The sequence below is a fragment of the Mauremys reevesii genome, linkage group 11, assembly GCF_016161935.1.
Source record: "Mauremys reevesii isolate NIE-2019 linkage group 11, ASM1616193v1, whole genome shotgun sequence".
In the NCBI taxonomy this organism is placed as follows: Eukaryota; Metazoa; Chordata; order Testudines; family Geoemydidae; genus Mauremys; species Mauremys reevesii.
Genome location: NC_052633.1, coordinates 26,783,693 through 26,792,805, shown reverse-complemented (window position 1 = coordinate 26,792,805; position 9,113 = coordinate 26,783,693).

Here is a 9,113-nt window from a genome sequence, read left to right as displayed (position 1 = left end):
TGTGGCCTGGACATTCTGCCAATAGCTTTAGCAATAATCCTGTTCTCCTTATTCTAATAAAGTTCCTTCTTTGGTGTTAGAATAAAGGGACTCTCTGTGTTTCTTCACCATAGCTATTATACATGACATATCAGAAGTTGACTCATTCTGAATAAACAAGAGAAAACATGCTAATGTTCAGCTCTCTGTAAGGCTCTGAATTTGATAAAGCCAACGAATGGGCTGAGTGGAAGGAGCACTTCACCAAATCAATCTACAATTAATACAGAGTGGTGAAGTGCAAGTCGACTCATTAATGTATGCAACAAGGAGTCAAGCTGAACTATTTATAAATTACTTGCCTTTACTGAGTATGGAGCTTGATAATTATGAGACATTGCACTTAAAAAATGTGGTGAGCATTTCATATCAAATCAGAATGTAATATGCAAACAGGTGTGCTGTTTGCAAAGGATGCAGAAGCCCATAGAGAGTGTGGAGGAATGTACGTGACTTCAGTATCCATAAGGAAGAATACATATGAGATTGTCTGTCTATCAGTTGGGATTTTACAAAGGAACTTTATTAGCATAAAACCAGTAGTATCCATAAAACCGAGCTTTCCTTGTCTGCTCCACCAGAAAGCTGCTGCTAAAACTTTCCAAAGCTGCTTCCTGCTATGGATTTAAAGAAACAGTGCCCATATGCTCTGTTACCACCAATTGATTGGTTTGATGGACTAAAAGAATTTTTGATGATCTACAACACCTATGCTTTTGATTAGGTTGCGACATGTACTAATCAGTTCAGTAGGTGTGAGGCTTTTGAACTGACAACTAGAATAAAAATCGTATAAGCATTCCTACCTTAAATTATTGATAATGTGACCAGCCCTTCAGCCTCGGCAAATAATGTGACAGCAGTAATGTAACTGAGTCTCCAGTTTGGCTGGTCTATTACATCGTATATCAAATACACAAATTTTCTTTGCTGCATTGTATGAAAGCCTAGGATGTTTTGGGGATTTGCCCATTTTATAGATGGATTTATGTGCTACAGCCATAATAATACAGTATATATATTGCTAATGAGCACATCTTGATGTTCTCACACAGACAAGGCTCCCATTGTTTGCAGTTTGTCCATGTACAAATTTTGGTATTTGGCCCACCCATAGGGCCTTACGTTTTGCAGGAGGCATATGCTCTATCTTGATTTTAAGGGGATATGTTTGCTTAAGGCATTAAGTAGAAACACAAAAACCTGCTAAGCAAATCGAGTTCAACTGGCACAAACCATTTTCAGGTCTGATTTGACTCTGATAAAATTTTGCAAGTGTTTGCTGAAGCAGAACTCAGCAGTAGTTGTAATAAAAGTTTAAGTGATGCACTAGGGACACGAAGATTATGTGAATTTGCTCCAGTAAATGAAGCATCTAAATGGAATCCACTTTAGAGGAACACATAACACTAGAGAATACTGGGGGTATGATCCACATCTTCTTAAAACACAGCCCCAGTCATGCTCCTCTAATGATACACAGACACACTATCTTATGTAACACTTTCAGGTGACATTAATTGTCCAACCACTCTTACCTGCAGTATTTTAAAGCAAATGCTCTTGGATCATTTTGTAATATTGGAGCCAGCTGGTTAATCAGGTGTAACATGAAGCTTTGACATGATTTACTGCATGCTGGTAGCTTATACTATAACTGTATTGTCCTGCTCTATGTACTGTATAATAGCTTGGAGCTGCCCTTAGACAAGGCCCCATAGTAAACTAGCTCTCCAGCTTTATGGGGATATCCTGTAAAAGTATTTTAATAAAAGCAGAAGCTGGCATCTTTGTGAAGAATAGTGTGCCTACTATTTGTGTCTCAACCCCTAAACTACCACCCCACCCCCATTAAGTACATTAGATACTTCCCCAGATACAACTCTGACTTTGCTGACTTCATAGGCTTAACTGGTAATTTTGTACCATGTCTCTCAACATTGATAAATCATCAGATCATTTCAATTAGTTGGACCTGTGTGGCCATGCTGAACTCTCTGGGCCACATTCTGCCCTCTGTTATACCATGCAAAATGTGCCGTCAGAATAAGAAAATAATTTGGCCTGTCGAAAATAAATTCTTAGCACCTTCTATGCCTGTACCCCTTAAAAACAGGCCCAGTTAAGTCATCTCATATCACTGACTAATAGGATACTTTTTAAACTTAATTTAAAAAGTGTTTTAAACACAGAAAAGGTCTGAGTGTTTACCTTTAAAGTATTATACCAACTCTTCACATCCTTGAATTGATAGCCATTCCCTTTGCTTCTCTTGTCTTTTGAGATTGTTTCAGTATGTAAGGTCCTGTTCATCTGTCATTAAACATCAATCCTATAAAGTCCTTTTATTTGTTACTAATATTATTTTGGATGTGTTGCAGGGGTCACAGTCATAAGAATGTAGAATTCAGTGTCACCTTCTAGTTGGAATTGGTATCATCAATAGCATTTAAAAGATGCACTTTTTAACACGTCCCTGCCTACGCTGCACCTCCCAGCCGGTGAGCTAGAGGACTGGGATGAATTGTAAATTCAGCCTGCAAATCTCAGCACTTTTGATCTAGAATGCAAATCTATAGACAGTCAGACAGCAGAAAACTGTGTGCTTTAAAAATCAACAGTGGTGCTAAACAGACAACCAAAGTCTGAGAATATCATTGTTTTAATAGTAGAAGAGCTTTGAGAAGAAGGATGAATATTCCAACTTCTTTTCTACAGCATACTGGTTGATTTGAAGTTGGCCTGCAACGGGAAAAAATAGAGTTTGTGCTGGTATTTTTTTTTCTTTTACTGCATAAAGTGGACCTGAAGTTACTTTACGTACTTAATTTATCATTTAAAAAATGAATGTCTTATCTACCCTAAAAGTCACTGGACACTACTAAGATTACTGTGGTATATAGAGCTGCAAAAACTGTTGTGATTATGTGTGTTTATTGCACCATTAAAGTCTGGAATATATTGTGTGGCTGGCAGATTTTAAAAGTGCTTTGTCTGTTGGAAGAGCTAAAGTTGGTTGGAGATTGAAATGAGGCTCAAGGTAGTTTACAAACAAGTAACCTTTTTGTTTGCAAACTTGATTGTTCTGTTACACTTTGTTGTTGTCTTTGATGATGGTCCAATCCATTTAAAATTGCTGTAGTCAAATTTTAAAAGTTTAACAAGGTAACCAGATTTTGGATACTGGTAATAACAATGATATAACAAGAGTCAGGAGTGAAAGTTGAGCAGCTGAATGTTTTTGCTGCCAAAAAAGGTATATTTTTGCAGCAAGACATAACTTGAGTTAGCTATCTTATTGTAAAATCCTAGTGGAGACAAGGCCTAGGTAGGTTTTACCTCAGTGTTACTAGTGGAGATAACCTCCAGTGAGGGGATATAGTCTTTGATCTCAACTAGCTACATTCAGGTAAAAACTACCTATGCCTTGTCTCCAGTCCATTAGGATTTTTACAGCAGGATAGCTAACTCGAGTTATAGCTTGCTGTATAACCCCCCCCACCTTTTTTTTGGCAGTTAAGACATAGCCTGAGATGGGAAGAGACTTTCAGTGAGAGTGTTTAAAATTCTTTGGATGAAATCCTGGCCCTGTTGAAGTCAATGTCAATGTCAAAATTCCCATTGACTTCAACAGGGCAGATTAACATTTTGTCTTTGTTAACAGTTGCTTTACTCTAGTGACTAATTAACATTTTGGAGAAACCATTTCTGTGTTAAAGTTTCAACATCCAGTGTGAAACTCCCATGTAATTGCTTGGAATAGGTTTACTCAATAAGGTGCTAAAGTGCCAGAGTTGGCAAACCACCTGCACTGACTGGCAACATTGCTTGTGTCAATGGCCCTTAACTAGTGTTAGTGGTGGTAAACTTTCTTAGAAAATACGCCTGCTATAGAAAGAGTTTGACTTGTCAAGAAACATTGCACCTTTGCTGTAACCTGTATTAGTTCAACATAACAATGTTCCTGGTTCTTAGCCAACCCATCACTATGACAGAAAGCGCAATGCTGTGGGTTGGGGGGATGGGGAGACTTCACTCTGCCATAGTGTGAGAATGTACTGTAGCTATTTATGGATAAAGCCAGGCCATTGTTTTAGGGTTATTTATTCACCTAATTAGATTTATTCCAGAGGGTGATTTCTCAGCTCTTTGCTTTAATGTACTGCTCTCAGCTTTGCTCTTAACTTGCTTTTTAGAGAGACTCTCTCCCTCCCTCTCTCTGTTCCTCAAGGTGCCAATTTATGCATGTTAACATTTCTTAAATAATTCTCAAAGTGGGGAAAGTATGTGCAAACTCCAATAATAAGAGATGGTCTTAAGGTTTGTGTGGCCCTTTTCCAAACCTGCCAGCACTCCCCACTACAGTGACAAGCACCCTGCTTCAGCACACTCCCAGCTGTTAAACACTCCTGAGTCCTTCTACCCAGGGCTGGTCTTATGGGTGGGTGATGTGGAGGGGTGCACTGTTGTCAGCCCCCCACAGCCAGCTCAAGGGCCCTTCAACACTCTGGGCACAGAGCCAGGGAGGGGCATGGCTGGGGGCTCTAGCTGCTAGTCCCGACTGGACTGGGAAGGAATGGGACTTCCTCTTCCCCTGCATGGGCCATTTTTGGGGCTGGGTCAGACCCACCTCTGAGAACCTCCCCTAGCTGCAGGAAGCTCCCTACTCCACTTCCTGCCCCCACTGCTCCTCAGCCATGGGGAGTGAGGGGGGAGAAGGGGTCACTGTATGGTTAACTGCCCCAACCCCCATGTAGCCAGACTCAAAGGGTGCCAAAATACAAGTTCTCCCAGGGCACCATTTTCACTAAGGCCGGCCCTGCTCTCCACCCTGCTGGAAAGCAGCTCTGACTCCTCTCTCACTGCTACAAGCTCTCTGCATCCTCCCAATCTGTAATTGACAAACCTGCTCCACGTGCCAAACTCTCCCACTTCTTGGTCTGGCCCTTCCTTGTATCTTGTAACTCGTTTCTTTTCAGCTCTTTCCAGCTCTGCACAGATGGTCACAGAAAAGCACTGATTATTATTACTATATAATAGTTACATTACTGTAGCAGCTGGAGCCCCTGTACAAATGCATACAAAGACACGGTCCCTGCCTTGAATAGGTACAAATACTGTTGAAATGATCACCATTAATTAGGGAGAGCCACAAGCATTTCAAGAGCCCACCCAATCCAGTCTGGGAATGGCTCCTGTCTGCAGTACCTAAAGCCAACTCTGCGAAATATACCTATTTGCAGTTTTCTAATTAATTCAACCGAATTTCATTGTGTACCACAAAGGCAAGTGACACAAGTGGAGTTTTGAAGTCACAAGGATTATGTGCACCTTGCCCTAAACAAACAAACAAACAAATCCTATAAAAATCCAATGTTCTCTCTTTCTGCTATTATGTTTATGGCCAAATCCAGTTCTACTTATTTGTGTTCTAGAAGCACCCATGGGGCAGCTGGGGGCATGTTGGAACTGGCTGCTTTTCAGTGAGGTGGGGAGTGCAGGAGTTGATACCTTAACTCAAGGTCCCTTAGCTCATACGCTACCTTTGTTCTGCAGGTGCAACTCGTTAACATTGGTGGGAGCTTGGTGCAAATATAAAGAGTAGAATCTGTCCCTTAACTATATTTACCATAATACTAGTGACCAAGGCAAACACAGGCCCAGTGGATGGGGATAGCTCCTGTTGGCAACGGATTGCTTGTCCTTGCATTCCAACAATTACTACTGAATCAAGGACATGATTTTTTTTAAAAAGAACAATGAATTATGCATAATACAACTTTCTAATGAATTTTTCTGGGCCAATAGTAATTCATGATTTTGGAATTCACAAACATGTCGTCCAAATATTTGTGACTAACATTGACCTCTATGCATCATAAGTAACTAGTCTTAGCACCCTTTTTTGTTTTGATTTTTACTATCCAACCAGCTCTTGTTTCCTCAAAAAATTGGTTTTAAACTAAAAAACATTGTGCTTTCAATAATGCACTAAAGATAATACTTATATAAATTATGGCGGAATATCTGTGAATGACAAGAAAACATTCTCGTCATGAACGTATCATTGGTTTTTAGCACATGAAATTGTGTGATTTCCCTATTTTCTCTTATTTCACTGTTTCTTAGAATTGCCTGCTAAGCAGTGGGAATGCTGGTCCATAGACAAGTTGCACAACATGGTTTTTATAAGGTAAAGATACATGGTTCATCACCCACAGAAAGAGGCGGTTACCTGAACCCTTCAATGTGCTTTTTGTTGATTCAGACTCGGGGGTAATGTCTTACAAAACATCTTGCCCAAACTAGTTTCTCAATCTTCTATTGTCATAGTTCAACCATATCCTCTGCTTTCTTCCTTGAGCCAATGAGACTCAAGAGAGAGTCCTGGCAGAAGCTGGAAAGCTTATCATGTAATTCAGCATTAAGCTGCATGCATTTTGTATCCAATAAAAGCAACCTAATGAAAGCATTTTGATTGATTTCTGTATTCATGAATCATAGCTGAATCATGAATCACTAGAGATCCTCATTAACTGCCAGGCTGTTGGAGTCGCAAGTGGGAGTGTATGCTACCTACTGTTCCTTTTTTACACATGGAAAAATTACATTTGTTCAATAGTCAGTGAAAAAGAAAATGAAACAATAATAATTTCAAATAAAGGGTTAGTCTCTTTCACCGCCATGTTTTTATATCACAGAAAATACCCGATTACAGCCTTTCAGAATCCATCTGACCCATACAGAATCCCTCCTATGCCAAAGCTTTAATTTGGGTCGAAAGACCAAATATTCCTTATGTCTCTGAAAAATTGGCTTCCGTTGGAGAGATTCATTTTACATCAGATATAGCAGTCATACAAATCCTCTTCAGATTCATTTTTCATCATTATTTAACATAAAAGGAAATTGAGATATTTGCAAATACATGCAATTATAAGAAGAAATAAATTATTACAATAAAACAATTGTGGGAATATTCAAAATTCAGGATGCAGGAAGACAAGGTAGATATAGTCAGGTCATGGAAGAAATCTATTAGTCTAGGGAATAATCTACCAAGGGAAGTATTGGAAGCTCCATCACATAGCAAATTTAAAACTGGTCTGGAAAAAATACTAGTAAATGTACAATAGGAGACTATCCTCACTGCAAGGGAGCTGGACTAGATCACTTTTCAGGTCTTTTCCAACTCTAAGTTTATATGAATATTGTTATCCTTTTTGACTCAAGTGGCTAACCAAAAATGTGGGGTCTAGTAGGATGTTCCAGTTAGGACAAGAAATTGGTGATAGGTATTTCTTTTGATGCAGTTTTGTTTATTTATGAAGTTGTAAGAACATATGAACAGACAGACTGAGTTAGACCAGTGGTCCATCTAGCCCAGTAGCCTTTCTTCAGACAGTGGCCAATGTTAGATGCTTCAGAGGGAATGAACAGAACGGGGCAATTTCAAGTGATCGATCTCCTGTCATCCAATCCAGCTTCTGGCAGTTGGAGGTTTAGGGAAACTGGAAGATGGGGTGGCATCCCTGATTATCTTCACTAATAGCCACTGATGGTCTATCTCTCTGAGCACAGAAGGAATCAAATAGCAGCAAACAGCTTCTTTTGCTAACAGCATCAAGAACACACTTTTTCGGCTTGCACCCCTGACCTAAAAACCTCTCCCTAGGTTTCTTCAAGGGTCAGACAGCATGCTTTCAGCTGCTCCTTCAGGCTGTTTGTCTCTTTCCTGGTTATTGTGTATTCTGCCTGTTCCCCTTCCCCATACCCCCATCTAAAACAGTATTTAGCAAAGCTCCTGGGGGTGGGATGGGGGGGTTCACATACTCCTTTTGTCTTAGGAGGGGGTTTATCTTTGTTAACTGAAGGACGAGTTCACACCCCCCCCCCCAATCTCAATGAAGTTTTAACTCAACCCATCACAAAATTTCACCCAGTTTATAGCAACATTATAACAGCAGGATGCTAAATTCAATATGCTTGCAGAACTTTGGAAGTTTTTCAGTAAAACAGTTTAGCACTTCATCTGTTCATCAAACTTGTAATCTCATCAAAAAGAGAGCAAGTTTGCTAGGATCTAGTTTCCATAAACTCATGTTGATTGGCATTAATTGTAATACCCTGTTTTAATTCTCCTATTCATCCAGTCCCATATCAACTTCTCCATTATTTTGCCCTGATGTCAGAATGACAGGCCTATAATTTCCCAAATCATTCAGTTTATCCTTTTAAAATATTGGTACAGCATTAGCTTTCTTCCAGTTCCGTGAGCTCTTCAGCCAGTGCCTCTAAAACTCTTAGATGCTTATCTCTTTTCCAGATCTGCTGATTTTAAAACATTTAACTTCAATAGCTGCTGTTTAATGTTCTTCTGAGATACTAGCAGAATAGTGTTAACATATGATGCCACTACATCTGTTTTTGTCCCCCTGCCACATACAGAACAGAAATACTAATAAACACTTCTGCCTTTTCTGCATTATGATTGCTAATTCCACCATTTCTGTCTGGTAATGGACCAATACTATTCAGATTTTTTTTGTTCTTTTTGTATAGTTATGTACGTGCTCAAGTGCGTACAGGGTCAGGACCACAGTTTACAATTCTGTAAAGTGTCATGAGTTTTATGAAGATTTTGTGAATTTTTGTAAATCCCTAAATGATAAACAAGTCCCCTGTGCTCTTCTACCCTAACAAGCAATATATCCCCTGCGTAGGAGGCTGTGCATGTTATTGCTTCACACCATTGTCCCTGGTTGACTCCTTTTTAGCATATGTGCAACATGCCTCCGGTGGCACATGACCAAGATTCCTTGCTGAATTTGGTCCATCGGTTGGATTATTAGCTTCCCCAGCCCAGACCGGGTACTGATGGAGTGGGATGTGAATGCTGATCCATGCCGCCCATCCTGCCCTTCTCCTCCCTGGTTGACTGATCAGATAGAAGTGGACCTTACTCATAGGCTCTTGTTCACAGAGCAAGGCTAGTTGTAGCAGACAAAGAGGCAAGGAATCCTGAAGCGGGTTCTGGGGGGAAGGTGGCGGGGAACCGTGAGACTTGCTTTCTT